The sequence below is a fragment of the Meleagris gallopavo genome, chromosome 6 (assembly GCF_000146605.3).
Source record: "Meleagris gallopavo isolate NT-WF06-2002-E0010 breed Aviagen turkey brand Nicholas breeding stock chromosome 6, Turkey_5.1, whole genome shotgun sequence".
In the NCBI taxonomy this organism is placed as follows: domain Eukaryota; kingdom Metazoa; phylum Chordata; class Aves; order Galliformes; family Phasianidae; genus Meleagris; species Meleagris gallopavo.
This window is the reverse complement of record NC_015016.2, coordinates 17,684,750-17,709,796: the sequence shown is the minus strand read 5'-3', so window position 1 is coordinate 17,709,796 and position 25,047 is coordinate 17,684,750. Positions and strand designations below refer to the sequence as shown.

Below are 25,047 nucleotides of genomic sequence, written 5' to 3'. Positions count from 1 at the left end.
ATTTCTGCTCAAAAAACAGCTGCTTTATTTGAACAAAAATAGAACGTAGCTCAGAAAAGACTTTCTTTCAAGCACACAATCTTCAATACTATGCATCAGCATGCAGAGCGTGTCTGTCAGATGTCGGAACAAAGCTTTAAATTGTACCATCTAACTTAATTCTCAAGATAGGGTCAGCACATTCACAAAGCTTTTCTTTCCTTTGAGATGTCCTTAAAGTAATATTTATTTAGCTTCTTAAATCTTCATCAGCAGTGATTCTTGCTTTTCAACTCCTTGAAGTCCAGATTTTCCCAACATAATGCAAAATAGAGCAATGTTAAAATGTGCAATTGCCAAAAGCATCACAAAATTGTCAAAGGCTAGTTATCAAACAGAATCAGTTTTCATATCTCCCCACTTCCAGATTTTTTTCCCCAGTAATAAGAGGAAATAGATTGCATACTACATCATTTTGCACTCTGAGTTTATAACGTACGTTGTATAGCTCCCTGAACTTTCCTCATATGGCACCCACTTATCTGCCTGTGGTTCAGCACTTTGTAACTGCTCTATCCTGCTCTATGTGTCCTCTTCTTTACCACAGCCCAAGTTTTTAACTCGTTCTGCTCTGCTCTCCCCTGAGAGGCTTTTTGTGTATTCCTCTGTGTAGAGCTTTCAGATTCTTAAGAATGTTTGTGTGCTCACATTTCCCCTTCTGTGCCAAGGGCTCCTCCTGCAATCCCATTAGTTTCTCTCTCTCTTTCTGGACCCCATTCCAAAAGGTATCATCTTTTACTTACAACTGATGAGGCAGAGATCAAAAACATTTCTTCAAAGCTATGAAATATTTTAAAAGAAATTAATCTATCTATGTTTGAGCATGTATATAAAAATATTTCCTATGTTCTCCTTTTAAGATCTCTTTGTAAAATGTGCCAAGTTAAAAAAAGAAAAAAAAATCCTAGATATCCTTCAACGGACTTCAAGCAATTATGTTATGAATCTTATTTTGCAAGTGCCCCTGATTTATTCATTCATGCTGGTCAGCAGAGTGAGGTAACTCAAAAATACTTACAAGTAAGTTTAAGCTACTAATGGAAGTACATATTCTTATTAATGCAAAGTAGCCAGCTGAAACATAGAGATGTTTTGTTCTATCAGACTGAGCCACACTGACAATGGGCTGTTTACTTAAACGGGAAGGAGCAGCCCAGTTGACACAGTTTCAGAGGTGACATTAATCAGCCATCTTTTGCTGAGCCTGCAGGAATTGAAAGGTCAAACCCACTGCTGCTGCTTGAAGGCATCCTCAAAAAGGCCTGGAAATTCCTCATTCTTCTCTAATTAAGAACACCAAGAATGATATATGGAATGATGAGGCTAAATTAGCTCAAAATATAGATCTCACTCTCTATTTTTAGGGGGCATATTTTCCTCTTTTTATCTTTTTAAAACAAAAAATTTTTTAGTTTCTAATCTGTATTAAAAAACACACACCAAGACCTTCTTCAATATAATTCCTTAAATAACAATGAAGACTAAGTTGTTTTAGCTAAAAACATTATGCACACAGTGCTTACACAAACATGCAAATTATAAAATGCAATAACTGAACTGAATATATCTGTGTATTAAATTTTAGATTTTCTACCTTGAGACTACTGATATGCAGTTCCACAAAATCTCCTATTAAAATAGGAATGGAATAGCTTTTGTAGTCAGTGAAACTAAAACACAAATACCTTTGATACAGTAAATGTAAGAGTGATTTTAATAGTCATTTCATGCCTAAATTACTCTCTTTTGATGTTGCTTCTTCACATCTCCATGAAACGTATATATCAAACATAAAAGTATTTATCCTTCTACTCCAAGGATAAACATCAGCCAGATCCCAAGCTTTGTGTGAGAGAAGAGAATGTTCTAAAATGCAAACGTACTTCCTAAGTGCTGACAAGGCCCCTCCTGAATCAGCTAGGACTACATGGCTGGCATCAGCACAACCTGGGAAAGGTGGCACACACCGCCCAGATGAATATGAACAAGACTATGGAAAGCACGTGATGGAACAAATCAAACATGCCAGACATGCACTGCTGTGGGCAGTGGAGCATGGAAGAAATTCTTGACTAGAATGACGGAGCTGATGAATTCAAAACAAAGCTGCGTTCCATGAAACAAATTTTGGGCTTCGTTATAGTCCACTTTCAACAACCAACGAAATGCAATACAACTGTCAGAAATAATGAACAAAAACCCCTGACTGAATGAAATAACAGAGCTTTCCCAATCCTTCTTTCCCAATCCTCCTTTCCCAGTAAGCAAGCAAGTTGAAGGCACAAACTGGCACTAGAATATTCAAACAACGCATTTTCAAACAACATTCTGAAGTTAATATATTTTGAAGTTAAAGTATTGATAAGCCTCATCAAGAGATCAAAAAAGACTGAAGATTGAATTACACAACCAAGTCTCAATACAACACACAGGGACAGCCAAGATGTGCCATCACTGGCAGCTATTGTCATGCAGCAGGAACAGTCCTTGTACTGAGGATCAGCCAAATGTGATGTACATGTTTCAGAATATCACTAGACCTGGCCATCTCCAGTTTTAGTGTCCCTTGAAAAGAACCCAGTTTGCACACTCTTGAGACTGCACTTTAATGCAAACGAAATGTTGCAACTGGTGGCAACTGAGTGATTTGCTTCAAAAATGCATTCCTGATCTTAACCAAAAAGCCAAGATAAATGTAAACTAAGATACCTCTGATTAAGATCCTGAAATGAGCACACACGTATGCAGAACCATTTCTGAATCTACTAATAGGAAATGTTCAGAATAATAGTCTATCTATTTTAAATGCCATCTTTAATCTTGTTAACCCTGGATTATCAGGTTTCCTTCCTTCTCGTGAGATTCACTAAACTGAAAGCTCTGTGGGGTCTAAACCCTTTTTTTTTTTTTTCTTTCTCCCCAAATAATAAAAATAGACAGACACATTAATACATTTTATACCTTACTTGTAGAAAAGGTTTGATTGCTTCCCTAAATTCACTGGTCATTCATTGAACAATCACAATGTGGACCCTAACTGACTTTTCTGCTTAAGAGAGCTCAAAACCATATTTATCTAGAGGTTACTTAACTCACTGTTCTTTAGCTGAGGCAGATTGCTTTGCATGGAAAAAAAGGATTCACTGGGTAAAATGGCTCAGGGTGTATTAATTATATTAACCAAGGAAAGAGACAAATTGTATTCAGAATACTGTTTTGTATCAAGGAGCTTTCCACAGGTTCTATCTTTCCTGTACTCTGAAAGCAAAACAACAATAGGTCTACAGGTCATTTCAGTGAGGAATGATGACAGATTAGTAAATCACATATCCCATATCTCAAATGTCCTTTTTGTTTTGTTTTAATTTTCTCATAACTAGCTTATAAATGTGGGCGATACTTAAGATTTTTGTAATAACCTTCAAAATATTCCTTACCACAGGCAATAAAGTACTTAGAATATCTTTTTGCTCTGAAGTTGCTCTAGGTTTTGCAAAAATTTCAATCTAAGCAAGCAATGGAGACACTGATATTATGTACTAGAAGAAAACGAGGGCTAGTTGAATACTCACTCGATACATAATATACTTACAAACATTAATATCTGATATGTACCCTAATTTATTGCACAGGACAGGTTACACATTTAGCATCCATTATGTCAATTACTGTATCAATCTGCTGATGCCCTTCTATTTCCAAAAATAAACCTGCACTGTGATTTACTCACTCTAAGCACACTTCTGAGCCTTCCATAAATACTGTGTTATCTTCTTATTTCCTTTTTGACACTTCTCTTCTGTGTCTATTTATACCACATTTGGAATGATACCATCTGCCCGTCAGTCTTCACAAGACCAGAAGCTGGAAGAAACCTTGATATCTACAGATTCCAAGGCTTTCCATACGTAATTTTTTTTTTTTTTTCTTTCTGGTACAGTTCAGTGCAGTTTAAATACACTTAAGACTTCTCAAACATGCTCAAAGGTGTTTCAAACCACTGAACCAGATAATAATTTTCAACTGTTACCAAAGACACATTTACAAAAATCTGAGATAAACTTAATTGCTGCCAGGATTTATCAATGCAATATGCATTTTAAAGGTTTTGTGAAAATCTTTTAAAAAGCCATCTTAAAATCCCACATAGTATTTGTGCACTTTCTTGGTAGAGCTAATTATAATGCTCTTATATTCCCACACAAGCTATTTGCTGAGCCAATTTTAAGAAGAAGGAACTTTTCTGCTACAGAATGCTAAAATTCAAGTGGTGAGGCACTCCTTTGCACAGAAAGTGGCTGACACAGCACAAATCAGCAATGTCCAGCTGTCTTCTGCAAAATGTGATTAAATGTGGCTGGCACTACAAGAATCTCTATTTGGGAATGGCAACAACCTCACAACCACTATCTAACACTACCACAAAAAGCAAATCTTGACTCTGCTAAAATTCATTACTTGCTTAGCACTTCATAATTTTTTTTTGGTGGTGTGATTTTTTATTTTTTCCCTTCCCTCCCATCTCCTTTCTCTCTCCTGATTCAATATGACTGGATTTTGTATAGGCAGCATTAGTAATTTATACTGATGAGTGACACGTTACTTAAAGTGGCATACACGGCTGCACTTCTTTGAAAGCCTTTAAAATAAAATCAGTCTTGAGAGTAAACATGAGTAGGCAATTAGGAAACTACAATACAATGTTCGGATCCTATCCAGAGACTAACAATTAAAGATCTAATTCTTTAACATACAGGATTTGATTACAGGTGCTAAGTTAATTTTCAGAGTAATAAAGTTTAGACTAGTTGTGAGAAATCAAGACACATAATTCTTCTTTAATTACATGCTTTCTAGTTCTGTGCAAGACATAAGACAAGAAATATACATAATAGGCTTTCAGCAGCAACAGAACTCTACTTTGCAAAATTAGAGTGGATGAGGATGTAACCAGAATTCAGATACAACTTGCACTTCTCAGGATTCCTTTTGTTTGTTTTGTAATTGTAAAGTACACACCTCTTGCTACTTTCTGTTGGTAGTCTTCAATTCTTGAATGAATATTCAAATTATAAAAGATTATGTATACTGCATATGCTTTTACTACAGCCCTCCTGGCATCTTGTCAGCAAGGCCAAAAATTTGATCAAGGCTTGAAAGGAAGTCAGTTACAGATCATTCCATTCATTTCCATATGTTTTCAGAATCAATGTGAGTTCCACTAAAAAATAGATAACAATCACAATCTTCAAATGACATGTTAACAGAAAATAGCATTGGTCAATTACAATTTATTGGCAAATTTGTTGATGACACCATTGTCAGTAAAAAGCCCCAATAAATACTTTAAAGGCTCAGTCATTATTTTTGGAATTCTACAGTAGGGTAAATTATAATAATTTGGCAGCTAAAATTTGATGACTTTCACATGCTTGTATTTTCCTTCTCCTACTTCATTTAGAAAGGAATGTAAAACTGAGCAAACCTGGATTAAAACTGCTATCTCCATGTTGTTTACATTTCTGTGTATTACCTTCAATTACAATCACAATGCTACTCAACAGCTGTAGATATCTAGAGATTAATTTTCAAAAGCACAAATGATAAAATTTCCAGTTACAAGAAGCACTCCTCCTGTCCTTCTCAGGCAGTACTCTTCCATCAGCCTTCTCAAGTACTTTGAAAGCATGTGCACCAGAGAGGAGTTATAAAACCTTCTTATGCTGGGGTGCTGCTCAGTCTTGAAAATGTACTCTCCTTTTTTTCTTTTATTCTCTTACGATGAGTTAGCTTAAAACTAGGTTTAGTGGCTTTATAGACACGATGCTAACTGCTTTTTGGATTTTACCAATTTCAGATAGGTTCCAGCATAGACTCCTTACCACTCAGTAGAGTGGTAGTGAGTGACTTAGGCTGTAAATTCATTTTGTCGTGGCTTAGGAAGTGTAAGCCATAATTCAGTAGAAAAGCTATTTCCAGATAAGCCATAATTGTAAGCAGATTTTGTTAGAAGCATAACCTAAAGAAGGTAAGGAGGAGCAATGGTGTTTCTAGATGCTACCCAGTGAAGAGATTTTCTTTCCTCAATCATTACTTTATACTAGATAATAGTTACTCTATCAAAACTAAACCACATCTAGAGTTTTAAATGCTTAAACACTAGATTGTGTTTATTCAGATTAGATGCATTAAAAATGTATCATTATTATACTGTGTGGTTCAAATTACTAAGCCTGGCACTTCACTAGTATCAGGAACCTCTTAAATTAGTTATGGATAAGTATCATAGAAAGGCTTGGGTTGGAAGGGACCTTAAAGATCATCTAGTGGAAATCCCCCTGCCAATTGCTTCAATTTAAAGGTAATACAGGGCATCAAGAAATATCATTCTTTTCAGTACTATTTGAAACATCACGTTTTTTTCTGCTTTTATTGTAAAACATTCAACATAGTAGAAGGTATTGGATTATACTACTGACCCCCCACTAAGAAAAAGAAGTTGGAATGGTATGCAAAATTTCAGTTTTGAAAAGATTCTGAATTGTTGGGTTATGAAGGAATATGAATGAAGTGAAGCAGCAAGGGACTTCTTCAGTCTCCTAGCTAAGAAAATGAATCTTGGAAATGGAACAATTTTTGGACCAAATACTATTAATGTGGAGTTTTAGTAACAAAAATACCTATTTAAAACTGCTGCACAGTGTAAGTCTGGGACAACAGGCTCTTACCAAACTTATTATAACTGTTTTCCTGTTTGTTTTTCAAAATTTAATATGAGAATAAATTATATATTTCACTTTGCATTCCTAATTGGCGCCGTATCTTTTAAACACTTTAATTATTACTCATTGATCTATTCCAATGTCATACTTCAAAATTAGAAATCTTTTTTGCATTTGGAACAACTGCACATCATTAATTTTGGCTGGCATTAGATCTACTGCCCTCTGAGTAACCAGTCAAAAAGAGATTTGTTCAGAGAAGGTTAAGAGAAAGAGAACGCTGTAGCATATTGCCCATTTTTCACAATACCTTTTGGTTACAATTAAACTGAACCTAGTAGGAAGCACAAGCACTGGAAGTCCAAGATGAGGATTTGGCATCCAGTGACATGGAGTGTTTGGAACTGGTAGAATTGATTTTGTTGTGGAGAAGAATTCAAATAAATATCCATTCCAAACATATTTTACAGTTCTTAAACTTTTTTTTTCTCTGTCACTAAAACCTAAGTTCCTACATACACTATGGGAATCTTCTGGCAACTGAGTGTATCTGATTATTTGGATTCATTTCTGGATTTAATACCAACTAACTCTATCCTGAACTTATCCTCTCTACATAAATCAAGCTTCATCTTAAGTTAATTTCAAGGTTGATTATTTTTGGAACATTTTATGATATAAATTATTCAATAGATAGATCTTTCACATTTATTTGCCAGAAAATAAGAGAGGCTGCGCCAATTAATTTTTCTAAATATGGGGAGCAAATGCTAGAACACACTTGGCAGTATTAACTGGCCAACTGATAAGAACTAATCTACACTGTAATGTGACTTTTTTTCTTGGACTGTCTGGACAGACAAAACCAATGTTCTTAAAACAGCACTGCTAAAGTTTCACACAGTCTTAACATTTGGATAATTTTTTTCTTGTTATTTTCAAGACTGGCATTCAATGGTGTCCAAGGCTTCATGGCTCCTCACAAATTTATGAAGACAAGGACTTCAATGTGTATTTTCCAGCATATCTATATCTATATCTATCTATCTATATATATTTATGCATATACAAATATACATGTTTGAACATGTCCCAAAGTGATTTATGTAGCATCACTCAATTCTACTCAGAAAGTTTTAAAATATATGAACAAATACAAAAATGTTTGACTGTATTGTTCTTGATCAACACACAAGAATATAAGTCATAATATCCACACCCATTAGAAATGAAAACAGATTCCATCTTTTCAAATGTGGTCACTTACAGTATGCAATTCACTATTTTGTAATACTGAGTTAAGCCTGAAAACTGTTGCATAAAGCATAATGGAAAAAAATTCAATTTATGTTCACCTGCTATCAGCGAGCAGATTTGTTAGCAGTATTCATTTGTCATTTTCCATGTACAGTGATGTTTGCCTTGGTGGCAGAACATTTACTTGTATGTTGAGTTCTCAAAAGAAACTGCACTGATTAAATTAGGGTCACAACTTCTTTACAAGCACTGCAGTCACCCTTTGTCAGAATACACAATTTTAAAAAGTTTCAATTAATACAAAGGAACTTTAATAATACAAATTCTTATGCATATTTTTGGAAAGATGTATTTTAAATATAACTAATTTTGCACAGAGTGATACCTACAGAAGTACTATAAAACATATATAAGACATGATTAAGCACAAATATAACATTACCAATTTCTGTCAAACTCACATTGTATATTAAAATAGTGTTTTCTCATATATATAAACCTCTAAAAACTTTTCCACTTTAAAAATATTTCCACTTTCTTGGAAAAGTATATTTCTGAATGTTAGTAAATGCCTGGATAAAGTCTGTCCACGTAATGCTGATTCCATCATCTTCTACGAGTACTCAAGCAAACAGAATCCCACGCAGACTAATCCCTTCGCTAATCTAAATTGTTTAGCCCCTATAGACCATGGATAGAAAAAAGCAGTTCTAGAGAACACTCCATCGAAATTTAAGGAAAATGTCTAAAATAAGGGCACAGTAATGGCATTTTACAAACAGGAAGTTAAGACATGGACCCAAACAAATCCATAGATTTTTTACTCAGTTGCAATAATCCAGACCACATCATTGTGATGACTTTCAACTTACACCAGTTTACACCATCACCAGGTGCAGCTCTCAGAATTCAGCATTTTTGCATGTTAGGCCAAAGGATCCAAGCGAGGCAGCAGCAAATGAGAAAAAAAAATACTAAACATCTAAAAATGCTTATTTTGTCTAGCATGCATAGGAGCTTGGGGTGAGAGAAGGGTAAAATTCAATCTTCCAGTCACAGCGTACTTCAAACATAAGGGCAGTCTTTTTCTTTTTTGTCCCTGAAATGATCATTTTTGTTTTTGTGTCTTGCAGAACCTGAAGACAGTATTTTCTTTTAACACCCAACCCAAATCGTTCTCTTTCAGTGACCTCCAAAAGCTAAATGGGAGAAGGCATAAGGTTCTATAGAAAAAAAAATAGCAGTGTGAACTTACTACAGGCTATAAATTCATGCACAGCCACAGGAAGAATACAGTGCTGCATGCAATCTTAATTTGGGCATTTCCTACATTCTGAGAGCTTGACATTGGGATTTCTTAGTTCTGCTGTTACTTTTATTTATGAACACAGCCGCATGTAAGGGTGAGAAAACACACTCTGAGATAAAGGAATAATTTTAAAAATTTTTAAAAAAGACATTATGAAATTGACAACCCAAGAACAGATGAGAAACTTCTCATCTCAGAGAACTTCTTAAAAATTCTCATCATTTTATTAGCATAAAATTCTATAGACAAAAAGAATTAACTTCCTTTTTTTTCTGACCAAATTAAGATTTGAAAGCCAGATACACCAAAAGAAGTGCTGCTGCTTTGCTACTAAGTAAAAGTGTCCACAATTGCTTTCCTACATGAAAAGCGTACAAAAAATACTACTTGCCAGGGCTGGTATGTCATGGATTTGTAGTTCCAGAAAATATTTACTGAGGGGCTTAGATGAAAACTCTATGCACATACTCTGACAATTTATTTCCACTGAAAAAACACAATGCTGTAAGAAGATGAAATAAAAGCAAACTAAACAGAAGTCTACAGGCAAGGCAGCTGATCTTGCAGCACTCAAATGATGACCTGACATGTACACTCTGCAGCTTTTTGCAAAATTGATTGTACACAAAAATGAACAAATAGAAACCAAAGAAGTCAATGACTACGGTCATTGTAACTAGCATGATATATTTTTAAAGTTTTTGCTGCCTTGGTACTTTGCAAAATTTTGAAATTGAAAGAGATGCTTCAAACAGGACTTTTTAAAAGGAAGGCAATAGAAAGAATTCCTGAATTGCCACATTTAGTAATAATGATACCCCATAATGAGCCCTTAAATCACATCATAAACACATGGGCAGGCCACATTAATTCCTAGTGAATGATACATCACAATAATAAAAAATTTGTGTTGTTGGTTTTTATTAAATTATACTTTTAAATGTTCTATTTTCCTTCTGAATATCACTAGTTGAAACTATCATGACATTTAGGATTTAGAGTGCTGTTTGACAATACTTAAAACACACCATCACACACCAGGCAGATAGATGGTGTTACAGAAATGGAGAGCCTATAGGTTCACTTCAGCTTTCGTGTGATGCAACAAAATCTACAAGGCTTTTGAGATGAGAGATCTTGTCAGACTTTAGTAGTGAGTTTCACCCATTCCATAAAGTGACAGTGAGTATTACCAGCAGAGAAGCTGTTGCCCACATGCCCTACAGCAGTCTCTGCCTGTCTGTTGTTTGACAGGCAAGTTAATATGGGAATTCTTCCTCCATGCTGGTGGAAGAACTGACACAACTACTGGAGAGTCCTGTGACTCTTATGAGCAAACAGAAGGAGAACATCCACAATTTTGATAGATGGCAATGTAAAATGTATGTTTATTATCACTACATTACATCTCTTACACCATGGTCATCAACAAGTATTTAGTAAAACCTGAAAATAAAAACACATTATTTGCTGCCAGTGCTATGTAGATCTTCCCAAACATACAAAATTGAAAATTGTAATTTGAAGTAAAAACCCATTAAACATTACACGCAATGCACTATTACCTCTCTTCATTGAATTAGCATAATTTACTTACCAATTGTTTCCAAGGGTCAAGACTGCTGCAGAAGACATCACTGCAGGGTTTTAAAACATATACACTAACAGTGATTTAAATTGGATCATAACAGATGAAAAACATTGAAGGAATGAAAACTAAACAATAGTCTCCTTGGCAAAAGCTGGAAATTCAATCCTATTTTGCTGCTATAATCCGTACTAGAAACTTCACAGTGACATACCAAAAATTGGATTTAGTAAGTGACTGAGAGATTGAAATTGCTGGGAGCTCAAGCTTGCAATTCATCCATAGGTCAGGCAGAGTGCAGCAAACAAGCAAACTTCTCTACAGATTTCCTCTCCCTATCTCTAAGTACACAGCTGAGGGACTACTCCCTCTAGCAAGGGGCAGAAAAAGTTTCATCAAATTGTGATAGATAACACAATAGTAAAACTGCATAGAAAACTGAATGCAAAAATGATGAAGTACATAAAGCCCTAACCTCCTAAAACCATGTCCACTTTAAGGAAGGTTTGCAACGAATGTAACCCAATACTTAAGTGTTTGAATTTGTAACACATTATTGCGTGAAATCATACAAATGTTCTAGAAAAATACTTTAAAACAGAGAGAAAAATGCAGCTTTTTCAAAGAATTTCTCTGTACAGCTTTGTGGAAAAGCGATGTGAAAGTGGCTACCCAAAACCACAAGGAGTCCTCATAAGACAATTTTTCAGCACCTTTCATATACATTTTCATTCAAATACCATTCAAATTGCTTAAATTTGAAAGTGCAAATGACTTTATTATTTAAATATACTCATTTAGAAGTCTCTATGGAATGAAAAAGAAAATCAGATACAATAACAAGCATTTTTTTTTTTAATTTGTATCACTAACATAATACAAAATACATTGTCAATCTAACAGTAAATTTCATTTACTCTTCAAAACACTGTGGTTTTCAATTTAAAATCAACACATGCCCTGCACTAAAATGATGTCAATCATACTTAATTTACACAATAAAGTATTTTATATTTTTTATCTGGTACATAACGTTCTAATCTCCTGAACAAGAAAAAACATTTAGAAGTTACAAACTCTGCTTTTTTGAGTTTGTTTACTCAGAAGAAGTTAAGCAAATTGGAGGCAGAAAGTCTAACATTATCAAGGACATGTTTTGGTTTAAGCAGGTGACAAAACTTCAATAATTTCAATTCACTCTTGGAATGTCCATTCCATGTAAGTGGTACTCAAGAAAGAGTGCTTCATGTCCAAAATGTAGTGGACAGCTAATTTCCGATGGTTGTCTTCATATTTCCTTACAGAAGAATTAAATTAACTCCCCCACCACATGAAACTGAGAACCATTTCTTCCTAGTCGCAAGTCAAAAACTATACTTGTACATTTGGTATCTGCTTCTTTAGAGCAACATCCACATCTGCCAACACATAATTTATGACAACACCTCTGCATAGTTGTGTCCTTTTTAGTTGAAAATATTCTGCAAACACCAAGAAAGTAGCAGAACAAACTAAAATTCCAGATTTTAAAAATGGTTTTTTTTAATAAACAAACAAATAAACAATTAAAAAAAAAACGCAACAAAACATTGATGTACCAGATGAATTTGTAAATCCAATTTTAAAAATTAAGTACATAGTATTTCTTGCCAGGTTAAGGTGATGACAGAAGAGAATGCCAGTACTATGGAAACTTCTGTACAGAAAAGCAAAGAAGCACATCTTTATATTTAGTAAGTTAGTACTGCAGAGGAGTACTATTTGTGTCTATAATACTAAGAGGTAAAATCTAAATCTATGTCAGAATTTTAATTCTGACTTTAAAATGTTATATATTTGACCAAGGCATACTCATCAATATAAACTATTAAGAACTTTCACAATTTTTACCAGTAATGGAAAAAAACAAACAAAACCCACTAAAATCAACAGATTTATTCAATCAAACCATCTTCATTAATTTTGACAAAGATATATTTCCTATCTCTGTTCTTAGATGTTTTTGTTCTATACCAATCCAAAAATACTTTCACTTCTCTGTAGCCAATCCTGATAGAGTACACTTATTCACTCCTTTCTCAGAGAGAACACTATAATACGAAGAGAAAACATGTAACTCAGATAATAAAATTCTCTTTATTGATTATTTTCATTTTGCATACATTCTGTTTTTTTTTTAACCTGTTTTACAGAGAATCTGAAATCATTATTTTATGACCTGCTTTTCAGAGCAGATCAATTTAGCATTTCAACAACAGCTGTGAGATGGCAAAAACTCCAACTACTTCACAGGATGAATTAACTTACTTTGGAAGATGTAGAGTCACATTCCTGACAGATCCATCCATAGCCAGTTTGCTTTGGAGACTTTTTCAAGGGAGGGTCTAAACAGCCAAAATGGTAACAGAGTCTGCATTCATCGCATCTGTGAAAGAAAAAAATAAATGAATATATGTATATGTAAATCGTATTCCTGTATTATTTTACACTGAGCTTCCCTGCAATTCTCAGCGGAAGATTCTTTGATCCCTGTCATGGTACAAAAAGTGAATTTTCTACAAGTGTAATTTTCAAATGCCAAGTATGTTCTGCCAAATTTTGAATATTCCAATGCAGACACTCATGCATCACCTTCATCAATATCTCATATAAAGGATATTATTTAAGAGAGTTGCTAATCAAAGAATGGAATATAGCCAGTTCATTTTTGTCATTTATTCAGGTATTTTTTTTAAACAGCGGCAATATTGATTTTTCATAGTCATTTCACCTAGCTATTTTTACAAGGCAAACAGTGAAACGCTCACACATTCAATAATTCAAGTATAATTTACAGCTATAAATTAGGTATTTTAAATTGTAACTATGTAGTTCATAAATAAAGGCACAAAACATTTTCTGATTCTCTTTCAATGTGCTGGAAAGGGATGACTATTTAAAAAGACTGTGATATTTCACTGTGATCTTTCATTTATAAAACTGCCGTATGTAGAAATATCACTTTTTTTTTTTAATAAATCTTTTTGTTACTGTTTTGTACTATGTTTAGTCCAGATGTGAAGCTCAAAATGAATATTATAACTTCCTTGCTACCTATTCTTAATGTATCAGAATTGAAGAAATGCTACAGTATAGGAACTTCTTTATAAAAGGAAAGTGCTCAAAAGGATCATATGTTCAAAAGGAGAAAAATATTTTAAAAGCAGATAGTATTTTCATATATCTTAAAGAACTTCACTTTATTTGCATATCCCCTACAGCCTTTCATATGAAAAATAAAGCTTTTTTTCAAATTTACTTTGCAATATCCTCTTTCTGAAATAGATTCTGAATAAAAGCCAATGTAAATAATAAAAAAATAAGAAATAAGGATTTAAGAATTAGAATCTCTAAGAATTTCCTTGTGCTTTCTTTCTCTGCTTCCCTTGATACCAATTTCTCCACTACAAAAACATGCAAAATCTCTGAAAACTGCAGTAAGAGTATAGCATGATCACCATTAGATAGAAGACAAAGGTGTTATAATTATCAACAAAGAGAACACGCACTGCATCACAGAAGGACTGAAGTAACAGAACACCTTGCTTATTAAAAGAATATACACAAGTGACTTTTCTCCAGGAATTAGTCTCCACATAAAAGAGAAGTAACTATTTTACGATGACAATTACTTTATCTAAGTAGTCTCATTTGTCCTTGTTGTCAAATCTGTGTTGCTTGGGAAGCCCTCTGTTTTCACACATTGTACATAAGACATGAGCACTCTTAAAGGTCCTGTTTGTACTGTTTTTATTAGTCCAGCCTGAATCTCCCCTGGAGCAGCTTGAAGTCATTCCCTCTAGTTGTTCAAGAGTTACATGAGAGAAGAGGCTGACACCCAGCTCACTACAACCTCCCTTCAGGTAGTTATAGAGAGCCGTAAGGTCTCCCCTGAGCCTCCTTTTCTCCAGACTGAACAATCCCAGCTCCTTCAGCCACTCCTCATAAAGCTTTTGGATTATTTAGTAATAATATAATTCTAATTCCAGGACAAACAACACACTGAAAACTTATACAAGAAAATCATTCTGTTTAGTTCTAATGTAGAAATAAACTATTTAAATATATAAGTAGTTTTACTTCTTGTTAAAATGACAGAAAGGTTGAATTGGAGATGCAATTATATTTCTGTATTTTACTGGTGTATATGATCTTCAACAAAAGACCAAACTTCCTTTCAGCCTCAATGTGCTCTCATTTGTAAATACATTTTTACTAACCTATTTCATACCTATAATCCTGTCCACTTACCTACTTCCATTTGAGCAGTGCTCACCAGAGCTCTCAACTTTCCCTTCTAGTAAGCTGTTTGGGATCCTCTAAGTAACATAAAATAAAGACTCGATGCTATTTTTGATGAGCATGGAGTATTTTAGAGCTTAATCCTAAAAACAGCCTACATCTGGCTTCAAACAGCAGCAATTCAGGTTGCATTTTTTTTCTGAAGCAATTGCCTACACACAGAACTGTTACATATTATGTTCAACAGACAGTTTCCCCTTCAGAATTACACTTTGCCATGTTTCATCATGTGTATAAGATTTGGTACCTAGAAAGTGATATTTCCTAACTTCACCTTCAGCCACATTTCAGAAGAATGCTGAGGAAGACAGCAAAGGCTGGGCTGAAATAACCAGAATGTGGTGAAAGTAAATGCAAAAGCCTCATTAAAACTGAGCGTTTTCGATTTATATTGTTACTTTCATTACTTCAAAGCTGGGTAATATATAGGACAAAAATTGCATTTTCTTAGAATGAGTTAACACTTATGAAAATGCACAGATACAAAACAGCTTTCAGATAGTAGATAGCTGCTATCTGCATTTGCACAGCTGAGAAAATGCAAACAACAAAGCATTCTCAAAATATAAAAAGTTGCATAGCTAAAAATGAGACTATGTCAAATATTTTGAAACAGTTTCTTTATATTGCTTTTTATTGGAATATCAGTTATGTATTGATGAACACCACTTCACAGAACCTGAAGTTCCTAGAGCATGATGTTGGGAAAATTGGATGAATACAGACTGTACTGTGGGTAAAGATGGTGTGCCAGCTGTCTGGCGAGCCTGTTGTTTGCTGACACTGAATTGGGACAAAAAGTGAACCTTAAACATATCTTACTACAGAGAACAAAACTGGTATTCATAACTCATAATTCCAGAAGAAAATTTTATGCCCATGTTAAAAAATGGCAGTAGTAAACTAAGACTAAACATTGAAAAAAATACAACTGTGTTCTGTTGTCTAGAAATAGAAAATGACAGAAAATCCACTGTAAGATTCAGAAAATAAGAAAATAAAGAGCACTTTCAAACTAAATAAGTGATTGAAATTGCTGGGTCACGAAAAGCGTCACGCTGACAGCCTCACAGTCTTCCAGTAGATGTGCTCATAGATCAGTCACAACTCGGACACTTACAGAGCAAAGGGGCTGCACTACATTGTCATTTACAAATACCACCCACTTCCATCCTGAGGATAGTTTAACAGAGTCAGTTTTAAACTATCAGGCTGAGGGGAAAAAGATCAAAACAAAGAAACTCTTCAGCTTCTTCCACTTTAAAAAGATCAAGCTAAAATTGTTACCTTTGAAGATTCAAGGTCACATTTCCAAAACTGCCCTTAAACTAGGAAATGTTACTTGTGGACATTCTTTTTTTGTCATTGTTAAGTCTATAATCTATAACTGCAATTAAGTGCCCAGTCATTTTCAGTGGACTGGCTAGCAAATGGACCTAAAACTTTATGAAAATCAGAGCTCCACACAAATACAAGCTAAACTAACCTTCTAAATTATCTTTAACTGACAGATAATTGCTTACTATCAATGTTTTAACAACCCTGAAATCAATTCATGCATCAAAATTAGAAATTGTTGTGTTCCTCATTCCAGCAATTAATTAGGATAGATATATGCCCACTACATGACAAACAAATGGAGTCTGAAGAAGAAAGGTGAATTCTGGTGCATTAAGTTAGCAAATTAAATAATAATAAAGGAAAATATTTTTCACTTATAAAATACAAAATGCAGACCAGCTACAGCTTCACAGCAAGAAAGCCTGATTAGGCATTTCTATACCTGAAGTATGCCTGCTTTGTTCTTTAATAAAATGATCTCCATCTGTTCATGTCCTTGGATTTTTTTATTATTTTAGGCAGTACAGCTGGCTGTGCTCAAGCCCAACATAACTCTGTTTTCCTGTTCATAATTAACTAATTATCCTCTAATCAATACTGTAGATGCTGATTTTACAATGTAAATGAGATAAATGAGATAATGGCTGGAGTCAATCTCATTTTATTTACAAAGCTCAACACACACATCCAATTTCATTACATTGCATCTACCTACACAGGAGCAAGTCTTATCAGCTGGCCTGCAGAAATCTTCATGGGAGCACTGTGCTTTTACAGAGGAACAGCAAATGGAAAACCTGCCCATCACTGGCATGCGTCTAAGTCAATGGTTAATATAAAAAACCCACAAAGAGCTGACTCAGCTAGAGTGAAGAAACTTATTTTGCATTCACAAGACAGCATCGCACATCTATAGCTGTAAAAGTAATTACCTACATGTTCCTGAAACACAACATTAACAAGCTAATCTTTAAATACAACTTCACAAATATGCTTCAGAGACTACGGAAAATCTTCCATGTATGTACACATCATTGCACAATGTCTGCAGTGCCATGCCAAAAGGTACTATACTGATCAAAACACAAAACAGATGAACTAACTCCTATTCATCACAACAGCTTAGAAACATACATTACTGACAAATCATCATTACTACTAGAGAACTTGTCATTTAAGAGTTATTCTGGCAAAATGAGAAACAATTAGACCACAATTAGGAGTGACCTCTTGCAGAATTTTTAAACTCTCAGAACTACAGTGGGTTGGATGTGCTTTAAACCTCCCATTAGTGGGTCAGATGCAACACAATGGCTAATCCAGATATGGCTACATTTGACATAACTACTGCTATGCATCCTGCCCTGTTGGCTTGTGCTTGACTTCATTTGACTGAAGGTTCTGAAGACCTGAGGAGCAGATGCTCCCTCTCAGGCACTGGTCTTTCGGGCCCTTTAATTCCTCAATGCCCAAGTGTTGGGCCATTGAGATTGCAGACAGCTGAAGACATGCACAAAGAGTTCACTTCAGATTGTAGCACATTCTCGTGTTCAGACAAACATTTTAAATACATCTATGACAGTTTAAGGCACTGTTTCTTTTTAGTGGCTGTATGATAAACCTGATGGTAAGGAGGTCACTTCCAGTCTACAACATTCTGTGATTCTGAGTATGTAACCATTACAAAAAACACCAAAGTAAGCTCAAGTGAATTCAAACCACTAAATCCAAGATGAGGACTTTAGACTGTAGTGGGTAAGCAGTACTCCCATTACACCTTTATTGTAATGGGAACAACAGACAAATTCTGGGTGGCAGGAGCGAGTACTAACAAAGAGGTTGTAACAGCAAATCCTACATGTGATGTCAAAGAAGCCACTTTTCGGGGCCCGTACCTAAAGAAAAAAAAATAAAAAATCTAATGGTAATATAACTCTACAGCTGTACATTTACTGCAGCTATTAACGCTGCCTGGAAAGTACATCCTTCTACTTCCTCACTGAGGGAATGCTCTCAAAACATTTCTGTATTACGAAATATGTAAAAAAAAAGCATTCTTCCTTTTACTTTTCTCTTCTGACACCTCTTAAAACAAAGAGAATCTATTTCAAGACTTCGTATCTTACACTGCCATTCTACTCCAAACTCTTCAATTCAGCTTCATGGATTCTGACAGAAATTGCTTTCACTTTGCTGTGACAAATGTATGTCAGCATAGAAGATAGATGACCAATATAGGTCAAACATGAAGGAAAAGAGATGCTCATTTATACTCTTACTTCAAATATAAGGTCTAGATCCTTCACAACTCTTGCTTTCAGACTGAACAGGCAAGACAAGTTTAAGAAAAATAAAACAAAAAAATCCCTTGCCTGCCAATGGCAGAAAAGCTTAAAATGGATGGTCTAGCCAACAGTTGTAAGAAATAATTAGCATCAGAGCAATTTAGAATTGTGCTCTCACATACACTGATAAAGCTTTAGGTGACTTTAGCATCTGGCATGTGGCAGATTCCAGCACTGAAATGAGTGTACATGCACTGAATACTGAACATAAAACAGGTCATAGCTCAGCCATACAGCTACATGCAACATAGAACTGGTGATTTTGAACAGCTGTGTGACTCCAAAGATGCTGCAGATTCAACTGGATGTAATTCTGAGGACTGACCTCAGTAGTCAGTCTTGCTTTGAGCGGGCAGTCAGGTCAGATGCCCTAAATTTACCTAGGATTGAAGATTGAATTTCTATGGCTCTGAAAGTTAGGAGAAAGTTCTACTTTAAAGCAAAAAACTACATGAAACATTTTATCTATGAATTCAGAAAGAAAAAATAGCACTTCATGTCACGTCTACTCCCCCCTTCTGCCCAAGATGCTGATCATTAAGTAACCTAAGTACTGAATATTTCATTTTAGCAGTACTGAGAAAGTGTCAACTATTCATAAAAGAGTGAAAGAAAATAAGTATTACCTGGCATAGATTTCTATAGCTAAATTTATTATACTAAACCCAAAACTGCCACCTCTCCTACTTGTTTTTTAATATTAAAATGAACAGAAACAAGAGTCAGACCAAACCAAAATAAACAATGCAAAATCCAAAAACAATGACTACTTTGGGTAAGGTTAGACTCTGAACTAGCTGTCTATGAGACACTTCTATATAAATCCAGATGTTTTCTGAATTGTCAGCAATTCATCTGTGTCATGAAACTTAGTTCGCAGACAAACAATGATTTACATGAATGCTATAAAGAAACTTTATTTACTATACCTGTAAGTGAACAGCTTCCTTTCAGCATGAAGTGTTCACTTCTCTCTCTCTCATAGTACTTCAATACTACAAAACACAAGGCTTAATTAAATTATTTTGCAAAATTCACTAAGGGCTCACTTAAACAAGAGGAAACACTATATAAAACACTGTATTAGATCAGTTTTTATTTTTGTTAATATTTAGAACTACTGTATAGAGTTTATATTTACAGTACTTTTAAGTTCTAATTAAGTCTTTCTGTGAAGACAATTCCTTCGACACGCATTAAGATAATGTTAGTCAAATTACAGCCCTCCCAAAAGTGCAAAATACTTTCTCCCTTGGAAAGAATAAAAATTCTGATAGGATCAGAATTACCTCCACTGACAAATAATATAGCACTGCAGCTATGGTGCCATTCTCAAGTGTTCAGACTACACTTAGTTAAACTGAATGGTGCACTGTTCGTGAACTGCAACAGAAACCTCATTACAGATGTAAAGATTGCCAACACTACTTTCAAAAACTGAAATATTGACTGTTAACATCTGGCTTTCCAGAAAAGGAGAGGCAAATGATGCAATGAATCTGAAGATGATTATAGAAAGATTAAAAACTAACCTAATGTCAGAAGAAAGTGCCAAAGAAAGCAAGCAATTCTATACAGAGACTCTACTGGGGGATGAACATAAAATACAGCTGAAAATCCACTTGGTGTTAATAAACATGCCCAAGAATAACAACAATATCAATAGTTTTTAACATACCTAAGTCTGGCCTTAAAAACCTCCAATAGTAGAATTTATTCAACTTCCCTCACTTCTCTAACGCGATTAGATGCAACTAATGTAAATCCTTTCTATTGCTTTTCTAAGTCACCTTGCTAAAATATTTTATTTATTTTTTTCCTTGTTTGCAGCACTTCTGTCTTCATCTCTCTAAGAACCTCGACTTTTGAAGACATGGATTCCCCAGTCCTCACTAAATTAAAGAGATCCAAACATTTTAAGCCTTCCTCTTTATTTAGGCTTCTTGTAGTCTGCTCATCATTCATTCTGCTTTCCTAGGACTTTCTGTACTTCTTTTGTTGAGGTGGACTGCACATACCAGCTGAGGCTTTTTCAAGGCTGTAATAACAATCTGAGGAATGGGGAGTACTTCCATGTGTTAAAACATCACTCTTCATACTCAAGTACAATCAGAGTGATTCATAGAATCAGCTTGTGATCCAAAGTTATCCATTCCTTCATTTTTGGATGCCCACTTCCTAAATATTTACTTTTGTAAGATAACTGTACAAACAGTGATTTGCCCTTTCCTTTTCTCCATGGTATGTTTTTCTAGATGGTTTCTTAAAGCTTCATTTTAAATTCTAGCCTCATCGTTCCTTTCATCATATTGGCGTCACTTGCAAACGTAACCAAACTCTTTATTCCAACACCTAACACATTAAAGCAAAACTTATTAAAAATACAGGAACACTGAATTCGGGACAGGACTTAGTGGAATTCAGTGAATGCAATACGGCTCTAATTTGACAGCGAATCCACAGTTACTAGTCTGCTTTCCTGATAAGCTACATATTTCATTGTAGCTTAATTAACAGGATATTTCCCTTGCTTACTTACCAGATCACACAAAAATTGTTTTCAAAGTCTTACTAAAGCCAAGCTATGCTGCATTTATCATTCTCTCCTTTCACAATGCTTGTAAATAAGTTACTTTATTAACTGGCCATAAGTCACACTATATACTTTAATTTTTTTTTCCCACCTAAACAGTAAATCAAACAGGCAAACACCCATATTCTTCCCCAGCTTGTTCACACAGTGTTGTGATGAAACTTTATACTGTGCTTCAAAATTCTGGACAAGCAGTCCCTAAAAAGAAATAATAATAAATTCTTGAATGAATCTCTATTTTCTAGTGCCAATTTCTTTACTTTAAAGGTGTCTTTGTGTAACTTGCCAATACGAAATGGTAAGCAATGGTTCAACAAAAGTCTTACTCTGACATCAACCCTCCCCTTTTAAAACAAAACGACGTGTTAGACATCAGGTTAATTTTATTCAATATAATATTCAAACATGAAATGCCCTAGCAAGAGATGACTTTAAGTAAGTATACACAGGTTTGTATATTTCTCCTATTACTTATTACAGCATTTAATTTCTTTCTTATGTTTAAAAAATATTTTCAGATGAAAACCTGCCTTCAGAGATGACAAAAATCACCATATCTCAAGAAATTCAAAGATTATATGCCATCAAGTTACAAGTTTGATTGCATTTGAGCAGAATTTTTCCAAGCAAGTTCAAGATGAAATCGATGAGGTTGTCAATACATTGCTACTGTAGATTTTAGAACTGGATCAGTACCATTTGAAGATGAAAATACTATGTCTGCATCTAGCAGGATATATATGGACGAAGACGAAGATCTCAGCAGTCACGCTGTGTGATCAGTTCTTCATTCCTTCCCCAACTTACACAACAATTTCAGATTTGGATTTTGAGGAAATAAGCTTGTTCTGAACACTGCCAGGGAAGTGAACCAAATAAAACAATGTCTGTTTATCCTTAATATGTTCTTTTTCTTAAAAATGTTCCATAATGCAATATAGATATAGTTCTATTCACTCAAGTATACGATTAGTCCATTTTTCCGTGGCAAATCTATTCCTTGAGAATATTAAGTCTCAAGTGTTTTACAGGTCTCATTATCACTGAACATTTTTTTTTTTCTTTGAGGAAACAATCCTTTTTACAGTAGGGTCTATGTACAACATGATGTTCTATATAGAAATGTTCTCTTCAAATTGTATATGAGTAGAGCAGCAGGCTGATGGCGAACCTTGTTTCATTCAGTATTACCACAGAGGAACACACAATATTTAAGTCCCACAGGCTTCTGTCACTCTTCAGTGAATTCAAGCATTGTATAACATCATTTATCAAGGAAGCACAGGGGAGAAAGACATTATTTAATAGGACAATTCTGACAAGACATTTATCCGTGATCTTTTAACAATGCACACAAGAAATGTTCCTGATTAGTGGAGAAAAAAAAAAAAAAAGCAGGCAAATTAACTACCTTGTCAGTCCAAATAACAAACCAATCAATTACATTCTCTCCAAGCCTTACAAGCAAACTCAACTTTTTGTCATAATAAGCTTATAGCAGAGACAAGGTAGCTGTTCTCCTTTACTTTAGGTACTCTATCGACTGCTTAATCCACATTTAAAAATCATATTTATAAAAGAGGTTTCCAGGATTGCCTCCGAGGATGAGTTGTGGCAGAGTTGTGTCTCATGAAGGGTATCTACACAGTAAAGTGATAAGAAAAAAATATTAACATTTAAAGATCATAGCAGCTCTGCTGTCTTATGAAACATTTTAACATCAAACTAGATTCAAGCAATGTGTATGCTCAGATCCAAATAGTATAAGACTCTCATAGCAAACTACCAAGAGTTTGTAAGAGTCAGAATATTAAATTAAGTATAACATTGTTTTCATTTTTGCTCAATACAGCTCAAAGCATAAATGCAGTCCAATGTAAAACTGACTTTTTTAATTTTTTTTCCTTTTTAATAATAATAGCAACAAATGAATAGAAGTAGGCCTCATTGTGTAAACTAGCATCTTCCTCATATTTGAAAGCAATGCAGAAGAATGTTTGGGATTGACTACGTGACAACACAATAAGCATTGCTACTATGTGAGGACTTACAAAAAAAAAAAAAAGCTTATTATACAGCAAAGCTTTTGAAAGAAACTAAAGCTAAAGATTTATGAAGTTTCAAAATTCAATTTACCAATCCAATACATAAAATACTTTTATCATTTCTGAAACGATGCTTTTGAGACAATAATTTGAAAATGTCCAAAGCCTTTTCTCCTGCTTGTACTTCTGACTTGCCTTTTGACACTCATGACATGTACTCTTTTTTAAGGATGCAAGGTTTTTCTGCTTAGTTTTGTTTGTTTTTTTTAAAGTAATTTCAATTTTGAAGTGATATTTTACATTTAAGCTTCATAAAACTATAAATAACATAAGAAATTAATATGACTGATAACACTAAAATTTTCAGAAAAAAATGTCAATATTATATTGTCTTTGAGCTGTGCTGGCGTATCGTATACACGGCTTTTCAAAGAAAGATCTGTATGATGTCTGCATTGATTTTTTTTCCCTATTTTGAATTAATTAGAATTGTAAGTTAAAGTAATTCTGAAGTACTGTCATACTGATATGAAATAAAAAAGTAATGATCTGAAGAACAGCAGGTACAGAGTTGCCACACAGTCCTACAACAGGTCTTTGTAAAATACATTTGAGTGTAAGGATTTTCAGAGTAAGAATTAAAGGGACAGTAAGTAGTGTATATAAATCCATTTCAATTCTTACTTCATTTCTTACTGGCATCATGATCAGTTTTTTTTGTTTGTTTGTTTTTAAATCAGATGTACTGAGCTGCACTGCTATATATATTCCAATTTTGAACTTTTTGAAATTTGAGCTGCAAAAAAGAAATACCTTTAAATATTATATATATGTATATATATATATTTTTTTGCAATTCCCTTTCCTTAGCTAGGGCAACCATCTTTGTTCTGAATCATCTCAGAGCAAATGAGGTTGATGGGAGTGGGCATACAAGAGCAGAAAAATGATGCACAGCCTCAGTACACAATTCAAGATAAGCATAAGGTGGTTGCATTTAGCAAGTATAAACAGACTATACCAACACTAGTGATTTCTGTGTTATTTCTTTATGTTTCATTTTTATTGAGAACAACATAGAATCACAGAACCATTTGAGTTGGAAGGGCTAGATGACCTTTAAGGGTCCCAAGTCCCCTGCGGGTTGCTCAGATCCCAGAGTGCTTAGATATTTTAATGGATATTATAATATTAAAAGGAGTTTTCCTTTTTAACTGGATGGATGATGTTACCATTTACATGCTTTTAAAATTAAACAACATCATTTACTGTGTGCGATTCAGGATTTTCTTCTCATTTCTGATTATAATTTAGGTAGGGAAACAATACTAACTACATTTATCCAAGTTTCAAACCAGGAACAGATTACTAAAAGACAAAGGAATATAAATGGATAAATACAATCATTTTTCTTTAGCTTGTAACCCACAAGCTCAGCTGATAAAACTATTGATTTTGTAGAACTAC

General features: G+C 34.4%; 1 long non-coding RNA gene across 1 annotated transcript in view; it reads right to left on the bottom strand.

Moving 5' to 3' along the window:
- The window catches only part of LOC104911401, a 28,476-nt gene extending 8,402 nt beyond the window's left edge, over positions 1–20,074 (bottom strand). Inside the window, exons 1-2 of the long non-coding RNA XR_004160091.1 lie at positions 19,872–20,074; positions 13,223–13,340 (exon numbers count right to left, since the gene is read on the bottom strand). This is a non-coding gene — a long non-coding RNA (uncharacterized LOC104911401). The remainder of the gene's footprint in view (positions 1–13,222; positions 13,341–19,871) is intronic.
- Positions 20,075–25,047: the final 4,973 nt, after the last annotated feature.